Raw genomic sequence first — 21,285 nt, 5'->3', positions numbered from 1 at the left:
CATGCTTCTTACCTTGCCACCTGTTGCCTGCAGTCACTCAGTGTAGTATGTGTCCTCAGTGGTACTTCTCGGGGAATGGATCGGACCACCCTCCTCGGTTTGTATCAATCCCTTGTCCATTTGAAACTAGACTACGGGTGTTTGGTTTATGCATCTGCATGTCCGTTCCTCTTATACCGTCTCAATACTGTCCACCACCATGGCACTCATTAGGCCGTTGACGCGTTTTACACTAGCCTGCTTGAGTGTCTGTATACTGAAGCAGCCGACTACCGCTGTCATACCACCGTGACTTTCTCCTCGGCAGATACTCATGCTGTTTGTCTCCCATGCCTGGCCACCCATTCTCCTCTGATCGCCAGTATGGGGTGCGTCCCTCTTGTGTTGCCTCCTGGAGTTCGCTTTTAGCTCTGGCTCTGGCTGCTTAACTTCACGCTACCTGCCTCTTTTCCAGTGGGTGTGAATGCTGCAACACCCTGGCTTATTGCAATGGGCTGTGTTAACTTTGGCCTTCATTCACTTCCTAAAGACACTACTCCAGCCTCACTCTATCACTGTAAGCTTCACCCTCACCTTTGCACGGAACTTCGCAATAGTATCTTTGTGTACACTGATGGCTCTGTAGTGTTGGGTGTGTGTTTGTCATTGACAATGATGTTTTTCTGTGTTGGCTTCTGGAACACTGCTCAGTATTTACAGCACAGCTCTTTGCCCTGCATCAGGCCACGCAATACATCCGGTGACACAGGCTTTTCAATTGCATCATCTGCTGTGACTATGCGCTTCAGAGCCTCAGTGTTCTGTACACTATCCATCCCTTAGTGCAAAATGTGTAAGAAAGCTGTCACTTGTTCACTCTTAATGGAGCCACTTTGATGTTTATGTGGGTTTTTGGTCACCTCGGTCTGACGGGAAACGAGGCTGCTGACGTTGCTGCCAAGGCTGCAGTCCTCGTACCTTGGTCCGCTAGTTCTTCCATCCCATCTAATTCTCAGTATGTTGCCTTCTGCAGCAGGTGGTACCACTTAGGTATCAGCACTGGTTCTTCCTTCATGGGAACAAGCTCTGGGGAATTAAGCCTCTCAACGGCTTGGACGACCTCCTCTCGGCCGTCTTGCTGTGAGGGGATCATTTTAACTAGGTTGTGTATTGGGCTCTACCTTTTTAGCCATCGCCATTTTTTAAGTGGTGCTCCCCCACCACTATGTATTCATTGCCCTCAACCTCTGACAGTTCATCATTTCCTGGCAGAATGCCCCTTTTTAACCACTTACGTCCCTCGTTTATGTTCGCCATTAGTTACCAGCCGTTTTAGTGAATGATGCGCGGGCTGTCAACAGCGTTTTACTTGTTATGTGTCATAGCAATATGGCAAAGGACATTTAATCTTTAGTTCAGGACCTCCGTTTCTTTGTGGCGTATTTTATGGTCCCCATTTTGTTGCTGTCTTTCCTTTCATCAACTGGGCTTAATGAATAGTCATTTTTAACACTTTTTTGCCCTTGGTGTTCTACAGTTCTGACTTGGGCACGTATGACCATAGTTGTTTTTGCGTACTTATGGAAGGCATCACGCCAGAAAACAAAGGAATTGTAGCTGAGCAATGACAGCAAATTATGGGGGAAGAAGAGAAGGCAGACTATCTTATCTTCGCTGTATGTGTGTGAATGTGACAGTGTTGCTGTCTGGCAACCTGTGACAATTGCAGAAGTCTTGCAGGAATAAATGCCAGAGAAACAAGAAGAAATTGAAGATAAAGATGAACCATAATCTTTGCCGGTTCCTACAATATAAAAAATTATTGAAGTGTTGTTGAAATTGACAATGACAATTGAAAGAAAATCAGCCCTCGGTCACTATTTTTAACAAATTAATCTGGTTTCGACACTGCTAGGAGTGTCTTCCTCAGAATTTAAAACAAAGAAATTCTGAAGAAGACACTCCTACCAGTGTCGAAACCAGGCTAATTTGTTAAAAATAGTGACCGAGGGCTGATTTTCTTTAAATTGTAACTATTCACGGTCTCTGAACATGCAGCCATGTACATAAAAATTGGCAATGATCTGATGAAGGATGGACAACACGGTATTGAAGTTAGGACAAATGAAAGCCAACAATTGCTACATTTTTAAAACCTCTGTGAAGTCAGGACTACACAACATATCTTAGTGTATTATACTGGAGGTAGGCTTATGATATTACGATTGTTGACGACCCCATTCTGTTATCAGTGGTAATTAACTTTTGGAGAGATGCTAAATGAATGACATACGTTTGTATTAAGAAGTAATGGTAATGTTAGCATATTTTTATTTTTTATGCATCACATGGCAGATCCAAATTTTGGGTACAAGAGGCTGCACTTTCACTTCTCTTAAATTACCTGTATTCCAGTTGGCTGATAATAGAACTGTACATGTCTGACATTGGATTTATCCAGTGACGCTGTATTTAACATTCTTGCTACTTGTATATAAACTGAATGTGTTCTCAAAAAGGTGCTTTTAGAATAATTATTTATTCACATTTCCCCAAAAGCTGTATCCTTATTCCATCCTCCCAGGGGACACTACCTAATTGTAGACATCTTCAGCGCTGGGTGGAAGGTTTTGTGTGCCTCAAAGATGCTGCAGGCTGTGTTGGATGTAGCATAGCTACTGGCAGGGTCACCCAAACTGGACAGGCCTCAGCGGAGGATCGCTGACAAAATGTCCCACAACTCTGAAAAGGGAAGGCTCTTACTCCCTACCCACCCAAGGAGCTCTGCTGGCAGTGGTTGGGTATGGAGATGGCAACACTGTGTTTCCTGAGTTCTGGCCAGAGCTGCCAGATCTCTTCTACTGTAATCTTGGAACATACTTGAGGGACCACTGTTAGGTGTGGCAGTGGAATGTGTGTCTTGGGGAATAGGGGCCTTGGTTTTGTTGCCTGGACCAAAAGGAAGGCACACAGTTCTGTAAAGATCCCCTAAAGCTCTAGGTGTGCTGTGTGCTGCTGATGTGAGTGGCATTTTAGGTAAAGCAGTCTGTAGTGGGCAGCCCCTGGGGCACCTGCTGCCTCCTAGTTGTGTGATACTTGCTCAGGCACTCATCTCTCTGTGCATCGACATTTATTTCCGTAGCAGCTTTTGGAATACCTGTGGAATGACCAAAATTCACATCCACTCAGGATATGTCTGCTGTCAGGTAGTGGCTGCACCAACCCAGAACAGGTCTCCGTTGGTCACATTACAGAAACATGGCATTAGTCTGACATAATCGTTCACTGTAATCAAGAGAACAGAGGGAAACTTTGCGAAGGTCTTCCCTATCTACATTAAAAAGGCATTGGAGGGTATTGCTACATCCTAAAAGTGTCAAATAACTTCATAATGGAACATTTTTAATTGAAACTGTCATGTCATACCAAATATCTAAGCTTCTGGGATGCAAGATCATAGTACCTTGTAGTGGCTGAGTTGCATAACACCCTCGAATTCTGTTAAAGAGTGGTTACCTGCTCTAATATAATGGAGACAGAAACTGAAGAGTTACATGAAGAAGGGCAAATAAAGGTGTCAAGACGTGCAAAACTGTGCGAGGACAGTCAATGGCACACTGGGAAACACTGCAGCATTTATTCTAATGGTCAATAATCCAGAATTACATGGACGTATTCTTGCAGACTCCATTCGTCTTAAGGTTCATCTGTTTGTTCCCAACACAATGTGATGCTTCAAATGTCAAAGATTTAGTCATACTCTTATGGCATGTAGTGAGAGGATTACATGTGAAAATTAATGGAAGCTTAGCTCATGAATTGGGTAATTCTTGTACTTTCTTCTGAAATGTATGAACTGCTCTGGGAATCGCCCAGTATGGAGAAGGAAGAATGAGGTGTATAACAAGGAAATGAAAATTCCCGAGTTGAAAATTATAAGACGCATAACCTATGGTGGAAGCTTTCAAAGCTATTGAACCTCTGATGTGTGCTACTACTTTTGCATTGGCTTTAGGAAGCCACATGTCAAGTGAGATGCCTCCACACAAACCTAGAGAACAGATTAAAGTATGAGTACTTTGCAGTGTATCTGTGGGACAAGAGCTACACTTGAACCTGAAATTATTTGGAAGCTGTTGCTGACAGACATGGAACCTCAGCCACATACCGCTGCACACCATGAGAACCCCACTAAGCTATTCTCTCTATCCATGCATGAAATTCCTTCAGTGCACACAACACGTTGTGGGGCTCGACTACCACTTGCTCCAGGAGTGGAATTATTGTCCATTCAGGGAACATCTTCCTTTTGAACTCTGGTCAGATGACACACTTTTCCATAGCTACAGAGTAATTTTTAACAATGGGCCTCTGTTTTTGCTCCCCAGCTGTTGCAGACTCAGTTTAGAGGAAAATGCCACAGATTTGCATTCCAGAGACCTCTTTGTGTGGATTCATCTGCCGACTTTAATAGTGGTTGACAAGAGTCCACAAAAATGGATGGTTGAAATGGCAAATTGGTTGCAGTACAGTCAGCAGACTATCTTCAAACATCAGGACTGTTCTCAGAAGATGGTGGGCCTTGTCAACTGTAACATCCAATGAGCTGCCACAGATTCCATTCCCCAGTGTAGCAACCACCTCAATGGCCTACTTGTTGGGAAATGATGGTTGTTACTTGGCAGTCAGAGCCAAATGTGCAGCTTTGCAGAAATTCAAGCACCACACAACTACAGAAAACCTTCATGACTTTTGATTTGCATGAGCACAAATGAGGCACATGATGAAGGAACGAAAGAGGAACTCTTGGAAGGAAGTCAAGACTTCCATTAATTGGTCAATTTCCATTGCACAAGTTTGGGACTGAGTAATGATAAGCAATTGATACTTTCAGGTTTGCTTGGGTGAAAATAGCTCAGTAAGGAAACTAAATAATGGTCTGCCACAGGGCTCAGTTCTCACACCTCTCCTCTTCAACTTTTATATTTCCGACCTTCCAAAAATATCTTCAAGGAAATTCTGCTATGCAGAAGACATTGGTCTGGCTTGTCAGTCAAAAGAGCTTGGTCAGTGAGAAGGAATACTAATGGAAGATCAGCAGCCCTTAACCTCATATTTCAAAACATGGGGACTGAAGCCCAGTACCAGCAAGTGTGTTTCACCCTAACAACAAACAAGCTGACAATGAACTCAATGTGCAGTTTTATGGCAATATTATCGATCACAAATAACCAAGTATCTTGGCATTAAACTTGACTGCACTGTATCTTATAAGAAACATCTGAAAAATATGTCAGCCAAGATAAAAGCTCCCAACAACATCATTCAGAGGCTGTGTGGCACAACATTGGGTGCTTCAATGCAAATGTTGCATACAATGGCTTTTGCAATGGTTTTTTTGGTTGCAGAGTTATGTGCTGCAGTGGTGCATATTTGTCATGCCAGCCTCATTGATGTGCAACCCACCAACATGATGCACTGGATTACTCATACGATCAGACCATCTCCCCTACTGGCTTCCCCTGCTAAGCAATATCTACCCACTACAGATCTCCAGAACTGAGACCCTGCTCAGAGATTACCGAAGTATACAAGAGAATAAGGAACAGCCATTCATCATGACATACCTGTCTTATGAAGGAATAGGCTTTGTTGGAGACACTTGTTACAGAACAATTGTTCTTTAATTTCGTTGTACAATTATGTAGGAACTAGGTTATTTTTGAGAATTTTTGTATGCTTACAAAATTATATTTTCGTAAGTTCCCAGTATGAGTATTTTGAATACATAACTTTTTATTGTAGCAAATCAGCATTTGTGGTTTGCAGTTACTGCCAAAGAATAGATCACCCCTGAATTTCATTGTGTATCAACACAAATAGACGTGAAGTTTTGAGAATGTTTGGAAGCTATCATTGTCCTGTGCATAATATAATTTTTAGTAAACTGACATTTGTGATTCAGTTACTGTAACAAATATTCCAACTAGCATATTGTGTTACATCTAGTTTTCTGTTAAAGAGAGGTATATATTACACACATTTATTATAAATTAACCCTATTTTTGAGTTTGCTAATAACTATAATTAACCTCAGAAGATTTTAGGAAACTATTAATTTTTATCACAAGCTTTTCTGTTGCGTTAATAGAAATCTCATTTTGTGTATTTGCTCCTTTCTTGTAGGAAATTAGCAACTTTGTAGCTCAAGAGATTAAAAGATAATCAGTGGACTTAACTTAGTTATTTGTTCACTGTCCCATAATACATCACACCAGTTAAAATGCAGCCCCACTGTGGATGCTGTTTTCGAGCACAGAATGAGCTGGCTGACATCCATAAGCAGCTGGAAATCACCCTGCCTACTAACAAATGATTGGCAGCTGCTGTGAGTTATTGTGTTAGAAGAGCTTTCGAGAGCCCTGTACCTGTGGTGGCGGTACAAAAGGTACCTCCAGTACTATCATTTCCTGTGGATCCTGTCTCCTCTGCAGAAAGTATGGGATCCATCATTATTTGTTCACTTGACTGCGAGTGGCATTTTAATGGTAGAACTAGGCATCCTGTGCGGGGTAGATGGGGGCCTGGGAGGTCTCAGAGTGTTGTACTGATCCCCTCAACCAAGACGTTTGAGTGCTGTCTTTCACTGAAACTGAAACTGAGGCAGTGGAACTCACTTCACCTGTTTTGGGGAAACATGTTTTGTCCAATGTAAAGACGAGGTAAATGCAAAAGGTAGGGTTCTATTAATCATTGGCAGTTCAAATGTATGCGAATGATGGTACCCCATAGGGAAATGGCAACATGATAGAACATCAGGCACACTCAGTGTGTATGCCTGGGAGACTCATTCAACATGTTAAAGAGGCTCTTGGTAGCCATTGAGGAGACAGTACAACCAACTGCAGACTGTGGCGCACATGGGATACCTGTCATCTGGGTTCTGAAGTCATACTTGGGTTATTCCAAGAACTAGCAGAGGAAGTTGAGAAGACCAGCGTAGCATATGGAGTTTCAACGAATCTCAAAAATTTGCTGCGGCGTCCCTGGAACTGATTGTGGCCATTTGGTTCCAAGCCGAGTGGAAGGACTGAACCAGAGACTTCGAAGCTTCTACTCTGATAGTGGACTGTGTGTGGAGTGCATACAAGAACTTTTTAGATTAGACAGAAATTGAGTCAGAATGTGAGATCATTTGAGCAAGACTCAGTATAAGGGGTGAGCATAAAATGATAATTGGATCTTTCTATCACCCACCAGATTCATCTCCTGGTGTAACAGAAAACTTAGAGAAAAGCTCAGTTCACTTGTATGTAAGTCCCTCAATTGTGTGGTAACCATCAGTGGAGACTTTAATCATCCAACAATCAATTGAGAAAATCACAGTTTAGTTAGTGATGGGTGAGATACGGCATCCTGAGAAATATTACTAAATGCCTTCTCTGAAAACACCCTAGAAAAGATAGATAAGAATTCAACTCACAATGGAAATACATTGGTTCTAATGGCAACAAATAGATCGGACCTCTTTGAGGATATCCACACTGAAACTGGTATCGGTCACCATGAAGTGCTTGTGGCAACCATGATTACCAGGGAACAAAGGACAACAAAAACAAGCAGAAAGATATATATCTTCCAAAAATCAGATAAAAAATCAGTAGTGTCACATCTCAATGAGGAACTTGAAGATTTAGCACTGGGCAGGAGCATGTAGAGGAACTCTGGCTCAGGTTTAAAAGAATAGTTGACCATTCACTGGATAGTTATCTACCCAGTAGAACAGTTCATAATGGGAGGGAACCTCCATGGTTTACAGTCACTGCAAAGAAACTTCTAAAGAAACAGAGATTGCTGCATAATAGTATAAAACAACATATAGGACTATTGATAGAGAGATGCTGAATGAAATGTGTTTGGTTGTCAAGAGAGTAATACATGAAGCCTTCAATGACTATCATAACAGAATACTGTCAAATGATATTTCACAAAACCCAAAGAAATTCTGGTTGTATGTAAAGGCTGTTAGTGGCACCAAAGTTAGTGTCCAGTCCCTAGTGCATGAGACAAGAACTGTAATTGAGGGTAGCGAAGCAAAAGCTGAAATTCTTATATGTATTTTCAAATGTTCCTTTACAAGTGAAAACCCAGCAGAATTGTCCTTGCACCATTGAAAAGATGAGCGAAATAAGTATTAGGTCAGTGGTGTTGAGAAACAACCGAAATCATTAAAATTGAGTAAAGTTCCAAGGCTCGATGGAATCCCTGTCAGATTCTACATTAAATCTTTGGCTGAGTTAGCTCCTGTTCTAACTATAATCTATTGTAGGTCCCCCAAGCAAAAAACCATGCCCAGTTCGTGAGTAAAACTTGTTTGACAAAGGTAGTAGAAGTGATCCACAAAATTGCCTTCCATTACCTTGACATTGACTTGTTGTAGAATCTTAGAACTCATTCTGAGCTCAAACATAATGAGGTATCTTGAACCGAATGACCTTCTCCATGCCAACCAGCAAGAGTTCTGAAGGCAGGAATGATGTGAAAACCAACTCTCACTTTTGTATCATGACATACTGAAAACTGTGGATCAAGGCAGTTAGGTAGATACAGTATTTCTTGATTTCCAAATAGCATTTCACTCAGTACCACACCTACACTGATTGTTAAAAGTGTGATCATATGGAGTATCAAGTGAAATTTGTGATTGAATTGAGGAGTTATTGGTAGGGAGTGGATGCAGCGTGTTATCTTGGATGGAGGATGGAGAGTCATTCTTAGATGTGGAAGTAACATTGAGTGAGCCCCAGGGAAGTGTGTTGGGATCCTTGCTGTTCGTGTTGTCTGTAAATTGACCATACAGACAATATTAATAGTAACCTCAGGATTTTTGCAGATGATGCAGTTATTTATAATGAAGTACTGTCTGAAAGAAGCTGCATAAATATTTAGTCAGATCTTGATAAGATTTCAAGCTGGTGCAAAGATTAGCAACTTGCTTAAATGTTCAAAAATGTAAATTTGTGCACTTCACAAAACAAAAAAACATAGTATCCTATGACTGTAATATCAATGAGTCTCTGTCAGTATCATCAACTCACTCAAATACCTGGATATATTGCTTTTTAGGGATATAAAATGGAGTCAGTTGCAGTAAAACAGGTGGTAGACTTTGGTTTATTGGTAGAATACTGGGGAAGTGCAGTCAGTGTACAAAGGAGATTGCTTACAGATCACTTGTGCCGACTGTTTTAGAATATTGCTCAAATGTGTGGGACCTGTACCGAACAGGACTAACGAGATAATGAACGTATACGGAGAAGGGCAGCATGAATGGTCACAGGCTTGTTTGATCCATGGGAAAGTATCACATAGATACTGAAGAAACTGAACTGACAGGCTCTTGAAGATAGATGTAAAATATCCTGAGAAGGTCTACTAACAAAGTTTCAAAAACTGGCTTTAAATGATAACTCTAGAAATATACTACAATCCCCTAAGTGTCGCTCACACACGGACAGTACGAATAAGATTAGAATAAGTATAGCACACACAGAGGCATTCAATCAATCATTCTTCCCATGCTCCATACATGAATGTAACTCAAAGAAACCCTAATGCTGCAACTGGTACAATGGGACGTACCTTCTGCCATGCACTTCACAGATGTTTGCAGAGTACAGATGTAGGACAGCTAGCTACAAGAAACAGTGAAGTAAGAGACCTCTGGAACAAGAACTATCAATACATCAGAAATTACCAAGAATGGGAATGGTTGGAAAAATGTAACTGTGATACTGTTAATGTTAAATTTGACAGAAAGCTGTACATGAGATTAAATAGAATCATCACTGGATTTGGTCGGTGCTCTGACTCATTCTATAAATGCTGTATTGTTGAGTCTTCAAGTTGTGACTGTGGTGCACTGAAAAATCTACCAGACATAAAGAGAGGAGCGTGTCAAACGATGCCGTAAGGGCATGTGGAATGATTTTAGGAATGCCAATGCCACAGCAGGGAAATGGATTAGGAATGTAGATATTAATTTTTTGTCATTTTATGCAATGACATTCCTCACACATTATGAATGAGCTGCATGTGTGTTCCATATGAATTATTATATTCTTTGTGGGTGACATTGCTGTCTTCTATTTCTCCTCTGATTTTACAACAACAACACCCCAAGACAACTACGGCTAGCCTTCAGGAAGGTGGAACCTTGGACTAATGGAACTGGTTTTAGTTTCTCACTGCAGAATACTCTGTGTGTCAATTTTAACCATGCTCTTCGAAGTTTCAACCATGGGGAACTCACAGTGGGGGACAGTATTTTACATTTTAAGGACAGTGCACTTTTTTGGACTACCTGAAATTAACTTGAGAGATCTGCAATTAAAGGGCTGCAAATCATTGAATATTTTGAAATGCTTCAGCAAAAAGGCGACAGAAGGTCACAAATCCCATCTTCTGCAGCTTTATAGGGTGTCTGTCAAACCATGGTTAGATTACAACAACTTGGTTTATGGATCAGCTCATATTATCTACCTAAAAATATTAGACACTGTCAACCAGGAGGGCATTTGGCTATCGTCTGGAGCCTATCGGACCAGCCCAGCTCAGAATCTGTTTGCAGAGGCTGGTGAATCACAACTTTGGATTCAGTGACGCATTATTCTGTATTGACAGGACTTGAAAATCTCAGCATTGTCTCAGTCATTGGCATTTAGTGTGACAGTCCACTCCAAATTTGTTTAGCTATATAGGCACTCAGGGTAAGTGCTGTTGAGTTTTTCAGGAATCCGGATATATCAGACCTCCAAATACACAGCCATGAATGGAACAGATTGCCACCCTCGCTTATTCAGAGGCCCAAGGTGGTTTTAAGCTTGAACAGTTCAAGAAAACTTTTACTGCAGATTAAGTTGCTACAAAACTGTTTTCTTCCTTTTTAAATATGTACCACAGTTTCATTGTTGTTTATACAGATGGATCCCAGCAAGAGAATGCCCACAGTTGTTCATCTGTTTTCCCTGGTAGGGTTTTTTAAGTGTGCCTTCTGGAACAATTTACAAATTCTGATGCAGAGTCATGTGGCACTGGAGTGGATTGATAAGAATCAAAGTTCATGGTTTCTTGTCTGTTTTCAATCATTCTCTGTGCTACAAGTGGTCTACCAAATGTATCGGGTAGACCAGCTGATCTAGCACTTCTCTAGCGCTGTGGCAAGGAGGTGACCTTTTGCTGGATACCTGCACACATAGGGATACAGGAAAATTACATAGCTGACAAAGCATCCAAATAAACTTGTCAGGATGGTGTTATACTTCAATGTGCCAGCTCCGTACACCTTGTCATCTCATTATGTGATAGACAAATCATGTGTCAGTACGAAACTGAATGCTTGGAAGTGCCTGAAAACAAAATGTCATCACTCAAATCAACCTTACAGGCATGGCAGACTTTATGCCATCTCCACCGATGTAAGGAAGTGCTCCTCTCAAGACAGTGCACAGACTATAGCTCTTTAACAGATGGTTTCCTCCTCCAGCAGTAAGATCCACCACTCTGTGAAGTTTGTGGTGTGCCCCTTTCAGTTCAGCATAATTTTTTTCTACATGTTGCTTATATACTGACATCAAGGCAGCCATAGGTTTGACTAGGATGTGCCCATCATCCTCACTGATACTGGCACCTGTGGTGTATGGACTATGAAATTTCATGAACTGTTGGGTCTCATCCTTAAAGTGCCGGGACAGAGAGGCACGCTTTAATGCAGTGTAAACTACTCCACACATGGGGAAAGTCTTCGTTCCCCCCGTGAGAATGACATGCTGACTTTTCATCAGGGCACTGATCACCATGATGTTGAACCCCCTGCCTCCAAAATCACCATAAGCATAATTCTACATTTTCACCAAGGAAAAATCGAATCATTACCAATTTATTTACTTTGTGGTAGTATATTTCCCTGATTATGAAGTTCAATAGCTGTGGGCTCCAAAAGCTTACTTATGAGATTACGAACTAAGTCATGTTTTTAGTTGGTACCTAAATTTTCAGCAACTCTGCAGGGATGTCAACAACACTGGCTACTTTTCTTTCTAAGGGCATGTGCAAATTAATGTCTCATGACTGGGGGACATTACTTTCATTTTCCACTCATTTGTATTACATCTATACTCTGCAATCCATGTTACGATGTGCGATGGAGGGTACTTATACACAACTGTCCCTTCCCCCTTGCACTGTTTCAGTCATGAATGGTTTGTTCAAGAATGATTGATTGTAAGCCTCTGTGAGCTCGAATCTCTCTGATTTTATCTGAATAGTCTCCTCAAAATATACGTAGGAGGAAGGAATAAATTGACTGACTCTTCTAGGGATTGATGCTCTTGGATCTTTGTAACAGTAAAGCATCCTATGATGCAGAACACCTCTCTTCCAGTGTTTGCCATTGGTGCTGTCTGAGCATCTCTGTGACACTTGCATGCTTACTGAATAAATCTGTTTTGATACCTGCTGCTTTTCTTTGATCTTCCACCTTTCCTGTGCCAATCCTATCTTGTACAGATTCCAGACTGACAAGAAGTCTTATAGTGATTGTCCAAATGAGTGTTTTGAAAGCTATCTCCTTTGCAGGTGTACTAAGCTTCTTGAGCATTCTTTCAATGAATCGGGTATTTGCCTTATCTGTGATAAGTTTCATGGGGTCATTCCACTTTAATCACTCCTTACACACACTCTTAGTTATTTTATGGATGGGACTGTTTCTAGCAATGGCAATTATGTAATCTTAAAGTAATGCATCTTTCTGATGATGTACGTGCAATATGTTTCATTTGTTCTCGTTGAGGTTTAATTGCAAATCCCTGCATAAAGCACTGATACTCTGCAGGCCTTCTTGCATTTTGTTACAATTTCCTAGCATTATGATTTCTATATATACACCAGCATCATCCATGAGAAACCTCATGGAACTTCTGAGTGTATCCTCTACACTGTTTATACACTGTCCAGCCATATTAATATGACCACCTGTAAAAGTCCTGAATGCAGCACGGACTGTTGACAGACACACAGGGAGAGAGTGAGGTTTTGGAAAGTGATGACAGGGATGTGGAGTCATGCTGACTCCAGTACAATGGCCACCTGTGCTAGGTTTCTCAGTTGGGAGCATCCTGATCAAGATGGTCCCACAGATTCTTGACTAGGTTTAAATCTGAGGAGCTGGGTGGCCAGGTGAGTACGGTAAAATCATGCTGGTGCCCTTCACACCACACAAACATACATTGTGAGCTGTGTGACACGCTGCAATGATCTGCTGGTAAGTGTCATCATCTCGATGAAAACCAAACTTCATGTAGGGGTGGACATGGTCCCTAAGAGTAGGTGCATACTTATGTTGATCCATCGTGCTTGCAGAAAGAAGAGATCACCCATGGAATGCTACAAAAACATTCCCCAGACTATAAACCACCTGATGATTGTGACAAGGTGTTTGCTTTCAGACATTTCATGCTGTACATGCCACCAGCCATCTGTTCGATGGAGCATATCATGTGATTCATCTGAAAAGGCCACCTGTCACTACTTGGTGGATGTCCAGTTGCAATATTGGCATGCAAATTCCTGTCTCCATCGCATATGAATACAGTCTGCATGAGTGCATGAATCAGGCACCTGTTGCAGAGGCCCATACCCAACTACGTTCACCGAACAGTCGTTGAGGAGACACTGTAGGTAGCCCTTTAGTACATCTGGGTGGTCAGTTGCTCAATAGTTGCACGTCTATTTGCCTGCAGTTGTCGTTCTCCTGTCATCTATGGCCTGTAGGGCACCAGAATTGCCTTGTTGCCGATTTTGGATAGCTCCATTTTGCCATGCACTGTTTAATGTGAGCACGGTAGCACTTGAACAGTTTACAAACTTAGCCGTTTCAGAAATGCTTCTCTCCTTGGCCCGAAAGCCAGTTATTGTGCCCTTTTAGATGTCAGGTAAATTGCTCTATTTCTGATTACAACAATGACTGCACTGTTTTCCATGCCCTCCACCACTGGTGTTCAACCCATCTTTGCGATGTACATTCCAGTTTCGTAGAATTTCAGTAGAATTTCATTGCTAGTAACATCTGATTTCAACCAGCTTTCTGTTTTCTTTCTCTGATCTGTCATGATGAAAACTACTCTCTTCAATTAATGGAGGAAGTATTCTTCCCTGCCTGAAATCAGAATGTATCTTACTGGACCTCTGGATGGATTTCTTTACTCTACAAAATCAATATGTACACTTGACATCAAAAGAAAAAGTGGATCACTGCCAAATACAACCAACATAACGTAGCTGTGTTGTAGGTCTTCTGAACACCAAAACCCCGTGGGGTACAGTCGTTTGACTACACACAGTGGGTACCGCAAGAGACTACGAGTCAGTCTAAGCATCAACTAATATTGTCATACAAAACATATTAGGAAACACGTTCTTAGCGATGAGACACCCCATAATACTCATAAACTAACCTTAATTACAATAAGTGACATTCCAAAATTTCTGAGAAAACATATTATTTTACATATATCGTACAGCAATCCTTAGTCAAAATTAAATACCTTAGACAATATATGGAGTTACAAAGCTGTGCACCAATTGGAGAAAAGTTTTTCGCTCTTGAAAAGGTTTTCCATCCATGTGCTGAATGTCGCTCAACGACAAGTGGCTCTGGAAACTGGGTATTGGAAGAACCAGTAAAAAAACACGATTAATGGCAACAAGCACTCTATGGAAATCTCAACATTAACAGTGAATCACCATTAATATCATAGTTCTCATAACACACCAACAGCTACGTGTACACAAATTTGAACTTTAAATGACATGACCAACATCGTCGTTCTGGACCTGGATTCAAACCCAGCACCTATAGCCATTACTAACTAAGCTAAGCTAAGCTTTGTTTGTGCCTTATTGAGACGCGATCACTAGGCATAAAGAGACATGAAGTATAGACGTTTGCACCAGTATCAGTTAGCAATTCAGATCCTGAAAATAAATGACGAAAATGTTTGTACTGAACTGGGAATCCTGTCGTAATAGTTACCTTCCTGGGAATTGCCCCCAACGACGTTCAACATGGTAAATTCACAAGGAACAAGGTATGCTCATATTTAAAATTGAAATGCCAACATGTAAAGCTTGTGACAGGGATGCGAACCCAGCACCTAATCGGATTTTTAATGAAGTATGTAAAAACAGAAGTTAAATATCAAATGTTTTCACCAATAGCGAGATGTTGTAACCGTAAATGACGATAGAATTGTTTTTCCCTGACTGTGATTCGACCCCAACATCTAGTGCCGTCGTTTTCTAGCCAGGAACAGATGATAAATAGCTATTGCTGGTTCACCAGTAGCAAGATGTGCGCATGTTTAGCTAGACATCAGGCGACGAAAAGTTCTGTGCTGAATGGAATTCAAACCGTGCACACGTGGTCATGCAGACACTTTAACTATCAAATTCTTTTCCAATAATAGCTAGAAGTGGCATGTTTTTACTTTCAATGATGTGATGGAAAATACTCTGCTGGCTAGAAGTTGAATCCACAACATATTGTCGTCGGTGATCACAACGTCAATCCCAAATCCATTTTCACCAGTAGGATGGAGAGGAATGTTTGAACTTGAAAAGATGTAAGGAAACGTTTGACCTTGTAATGATGTGATAAAAAGCTCATCATGTGGCTGTGAGTTGAAACGAACACGTTACAGCTGACAATGCATGAAGAGACGTTGAAAATGCAACTATTTTTCACTAGTAGTTCAGAGTGCACACGCTAGGGCTTGAAATGAAATAATGAATATTTTGTGCTGATCAGGATTCAAAACCAGATAGGTGCCTTTTGAGGAGGCCTAGAGGAGTTTACAATCTTGGGGAACACAGTGAAATCGAATTCGAATCCCAGTCCAGCACAACAATTTTCAACGTCTTAGTTTCAAATAAAGTAAGAGCCTTGTGAACTTACATGACCATTGGTTCATTAAATGAAATACGTTTTCTAGTTTATGACTGCTTGCTGGTGACAGAGTCTCTGCCTTCCGGGGTTTCTCCATCTCTCACAGCTCAAACGAATGCTGCTCTGCCCCAGTCGGCAGTGAAGGGATGTTATTTTTACTGCGGATATTGAACTATGGAGCTTACTGGCATTCTGCACTTGGTGTTACTAAGGTTGAAGGAGAGTTACTTGTGTGTGTTAAAAATCTACGCCTGACGTGAGATGTGAACCTACACGTTTTACACATCAAAACAAGATTAATCCACCAGACCACAGAGCCCCTTGCCAAGCTCATAATTATGAATTGCAGAGTATTCATTTAGATGTAGATGCAGATGTCAAGGGATGGGTAGCAGGAAGGAGGGCGGGATCTGGGAATGGATAGAAGTGCAGAAGTGCAAAATATAAGCGTGAAATGCTTGCAAAGTATTGCTTACTTAGATGTGTGCCACAGTTCGTTTTATCTTAGGACTGAGAGATAAGGAAAGACTGTTTTCAGAACGAAGAATGGGTTTTAGGGAAGGGGAGATCAAAGAATACGGTTTCATAGGTGTGGAGAGGAATGATAGTAAAAACAGCAGCAATTTAAAGAGAAAATATAGCGTCAATGGAAACTGCTAGATTTGTTTATAAAGTTTTGGGGGAATGGAATAGAAGGGCACTTGCGGCAATAGTGTCGGAGAGAGAGAGTGTGTGGGAGAATAGAAGAGATATTATCAACGAGTAAACATAATATGAAATCGTTTGCGTATTGTGTGGAGGACGAAGGGTATATTCATGGATGGAGGGGAAGAGAGAGATGTATTTGAAATAACAAAAACAACTGTGACAGAGGCCATCTATGCTGATTAGTTTGTAAGTATCTAGATGGGATATAAATGAAATCAAAATAGTATATTTAACAAACTGTGTATTCAAAAGAAACCAACTTGAATTAAAAAGGCAACTCAAAGGAAAACTAACCCATATTGTATCTTTTCTGTTGCCACGCGATCTTCCACTAGCTCCCAATGAGGAAAAATGGTTCAAAAGAAGACATAACAAAACATTTTAAGGACTCTAATATTTTATCCAGAATCCTTAATTATTTTGTACTTCTATCATGCATCTTGGCATAGAATGTATAAGCCGTCGGACGTAACAGCCTGAAGAAGCAACTTCCTCCCAGGCTTCCAGGACGCAGTCCCAAAGAGCGTCCGCAGTAGTTGGTTGGTTTTGTGGCCAGTTCTCTGTTAATGTTCTGGCAGTTTTCAGCAGCCCGTGGTGGCCAGTCCCTGATGTTGACGCCAATTGTGGAGAGCCGCTGCTGAACAAATGCAGACTTGTGAATGGGAGAATGGTCCTCTTGCAATGTGACGTCTCCTTCTGCATACACCATTCTCACTGACAGAAGCATCACATTTTCCAATATGTGGGCATAGTGCACGCTGTCCAGAGTTCCTTCTATCCTGTGAAGAATTCCCGCCCCTCTCGCAGAAATCCAATCCTAGCAGGTAACAGATAGCTGGCCAGTTCTTCTCGTCATGGTTACATATTCGCGTCGATGGCGAGTCCCTTGCAGCCTGTAAGTGATTCGTGGTCCGTCGCTACTGGTGGAAGACACCTTCTAATCAGTTAAAATGATGTTGTCCCACGACACCCTCATATGGAGCTCCACAAATGCTAGCCGGTATAAAACGTTGTCTTCACTGAGCTCTTGTTTCACAGCAGATCATCGTGCATGCAGTCCAGCGTCCCTCAGCCTTTGGCGAATCGTGTCACTGGAGCCGGGGAAGCCGAAACCCACCGCAACTGCTTTGCGTTCAAAAGGGATTTTCTCTGCTCCTAGACACTACCTGCTGTGAGCTCACCCTCTTCCTGCTTGAGCCAGGAGCCCTGTTGGTGGTGCCTCTTTCAAGGCAGATCCTCCACCATCTCGTTGCAGTGGTACATGGTGTGCCATACCATCTGCCAGCTTCTCTGATGGAACATCCTCCATCCTCAATGAGAGTGACGACTCTATCTTGAAGAGACCTCTCCCAGTGAGCCATTACAGCAGACAGCCTGTTGTGTATTTCTGCTTGCCGCTCTTATACTGATGCCAAGAGAGGGGGTAAGCGTATTTACGTCAAACAGAGTGGCAGAGGCAGAGGCGTGTGGTGCAGTCGTGCTGGCTCGTCCCGGTCTGTTGGCCCACCAATGCCACCGCCACCTCGCTCACTTCCGTTTCGCCTAGGCCTGTAGCTCGTGAGCCGCGGCTAGTACAGACGCGGGCTGCAAAGCCATGATCACCCCTTGAACGATCAAAAGTTACACTTAACCTACCCAAGTCTGTAGTATAAACTAATGCAGCTACAGCTATTATGCTATAACATATGCAGGCACACCTACAGTTGACGATTCATTCAAATACAGGGTGATTCAAAAAGAATACCACAACTTTAAAAATGTGTATTTAATGAAAGAAATATAATATAACCTTCTGTTATACATCATTAAAAGAGTATTTAAAAAGGTTTTTTTTCACTCAAAAACAAGTTCAGAGATGTTCAATATGGCCCCCTCCAGACACACGAGCAATATCAACCCGATACTCCAACTCATTCCACACTCTCTGTAGCATATCAGGCGTAACAGTTTGGATAGCTGCTGTTATTTCTCGTTTCAAATCATCAATGGTGGCTGGGAGAGGTGGCCGAAACACCATATCCTTAACGTACCCCCATAAGAAAAAATCGCAGGGGGTAAGATCAGGGCTTCTTGGAGGCCAGTGATGAAGTGCTCTGTCACGGGCTGCCTGGCGGCCGATCCATCGCCTCGGGTAGTTGACGTTCAGGTAGTTACGGACAGATAAGTGCCAATGTGGTGGCGCTCTATCCTGCTGAAATATTAATTGTTGTGCTTCTTGTTCGAGTTGAGGGAACAGCCAATTCTCTAACATCTCCAGATACTGTAGTCCAGTTACAGTAGCACCTTCGAAGAAAAAGGGACCAAAAACTTTATTGGCTGAAATGGCGAACAAATGTACAACTAAATGAAACTTTATAGCTCCCTTAATTCACCGACAGATAGTGCTTAGCTCTGCCTTTTGTCGTTGCAGAGTTTTAAATTCCTAAAGTTGTGGTATTCTTTTTGAATCACCCTGTATTTAATAAACAATGCGTTCAAAAATACATTCATTTTAAACATAGCTACCACAAAATATTTTACCTAGCTAGCAATAGCATGACGCAGGAAACTATTCTTTCTTGTAAGTGCTCTGCATTAGATGTAGCCTTAAGAAAACGTGTATTCAACCACGACAACTAAGCAGAATGTAAAAGTAAACAGGTTTGGCGGCAGCTTCTCCAAATAATAGTATATTCGTAGTATATAATACACATTTTGTGCACTTATAACATGTACTCAGTGTCTCTGAAACAATACGGGCTGCATGACGGAAATTACTTTCTGCTGAGGCACTTCATTTACATCTCAATGATACACGAGTACTAGAGAACATTGGTCTTTATGGCAGTCAATCCACTTGTAAATTAACACCAAGATATCACAGATATTAGGCAACATGTTACTAGGGACGAGAAAGGCCTTAAGGTTTGCAACTAAACATGCTACTACTGAATAAGAATTTGATTATTAATGTGTTTTCATAACGATGTGTGCGGCGTTCGACTCTCAGTCAGCATAGACATTTTCGGCGTCTTATTTCTAGTTAAACGTGTGCACATCTCGCTAATGGTGGACCAACATTAGACATTTCTCATCTGTTCCTGGTTAGACAACAAAGGCGGTAGGCGCCTGGTTCGAATTCCAGTCAGACAATAGAACTTCAGTCTTCATTTAAGGTTCCAACCTCACTACTGGTGACAAACTGTGATATCTACATTCTGATTTTTACATACTTATTCAACAATCCAATAAGGTGCTGGGTTCACATCCTTGTCACCAGCATTACATGATAGCATTTCAATTTTAAACCCGTGCACCCTTTGTTCCTTGACAATGCAACAATATACAACGTCTTTTGAGGTTAATTACCAAGAAGGTAATTTTCATGTTAGGGTTCCTGGTTTCATACAAACAGTATCTTCATTTACGTTCAAGTAGAGAATTGATAACTGATACTGGTGCAAACGTCAATATTTGATGTCTCTTTCTGCCTAATGATCGAGTTTCGATAAGGCACAAAGCTTTTCTTGGTTAACGATGGTTTTACGTTCTGGGTTTGCATCCGGATCGAGAATGAAGACGATGGTCATGTCATTTAAAGTACAACTTTGTGTACAAGTAACTGTTGATGAGTACTGTGAACAATGATATTACTTGTGATTCGCTGTTAATGTTGGGATTTCCGTAGAGTGCTTGCCGCCGTTAATCATGTTTTCTTTTAATTGCTTAGTATTACATAAAGTTGATGCGAAACCCCTCCCCGTTGAACGTTGAACGGGTAATTCTTTTAGACAGCAAAGAACTTGTTTTCAATTGCCATACAGCTTTATAAATCCATATACTGTCTCAAATATTTAATTGTGCCTAAGGATTCCTGAACGATTTATGTGACAAAATTAGTTGTCCCATAACGTTTGAAATGTCACTTATTGTAATTAATTTTAGTTTACAAATGTTAAGGACTGTCTGATCTCTTCTGTATTATCATGGTGTTACTTTACATCTGGATGGACTGTCATAAAGACCGGTGTTCTCTGGTAGTCTCTAGCGGTACCCATTGGGTATCTTACAACGACTGTACTGTGGTGGGTTGCGATGATGTGCAACACAGATATGCTATGTTGGTTGCGTACATTCAGGTGCAGCCGACACGTCGGAATTCAGGCGTGACCCACTTTTTTTGCTGTTGAGTGTACACTCCAGATGTACTTGGCTAACCTTAATGCATGTCCAACCTTCTAAGGGGAAGTCCTACAATCCTCCACTTGATAGCGGAAGTTGAGAAATCCATGTCCAAAATTGTCATATAATCATCTTAGTTAAGCCTTCCACTCACCTTCAAAGCAGAGGACTGTGATCGGTTCTGGGAACAATAGAGGAAAATATTAGCTCTGCTTCCACTCCATAAGGGAGGATAGCTGCGTTTACCAAAGCAACTAGCATCTTTTGGGGTCAGAGGAAGGCCTCCACATACAGTCAGTAGGTGTGATTCGTGCTGACATGGAATGTGATTTGCAGCTGGATGCATCCAGTGTGTTCAATTGCTGCCAGAAAAGCCTCCTCCACATCTCAGACATGATCTTCTCAGCAAGCAAACAGTGGATGCTGGCGTTTCC

This window comes from Schistocerca serialis, chromosome 9, assembly GCF_023864345.2.
Source record: "Schistocerca serialis cubense isolate TAMUIC-IGC-003099 chromosome 9, iqSchSeri2.2, whole genome shotgun sequence".
NCBI lineage: Eukaryota > Metazoa > Arthropoda > Insecta > Orthoptera > Acrididae > Schistocerca > Schistocerca serialis.
Note: the sequence above shows the minus strand (reverse complement) of the source record.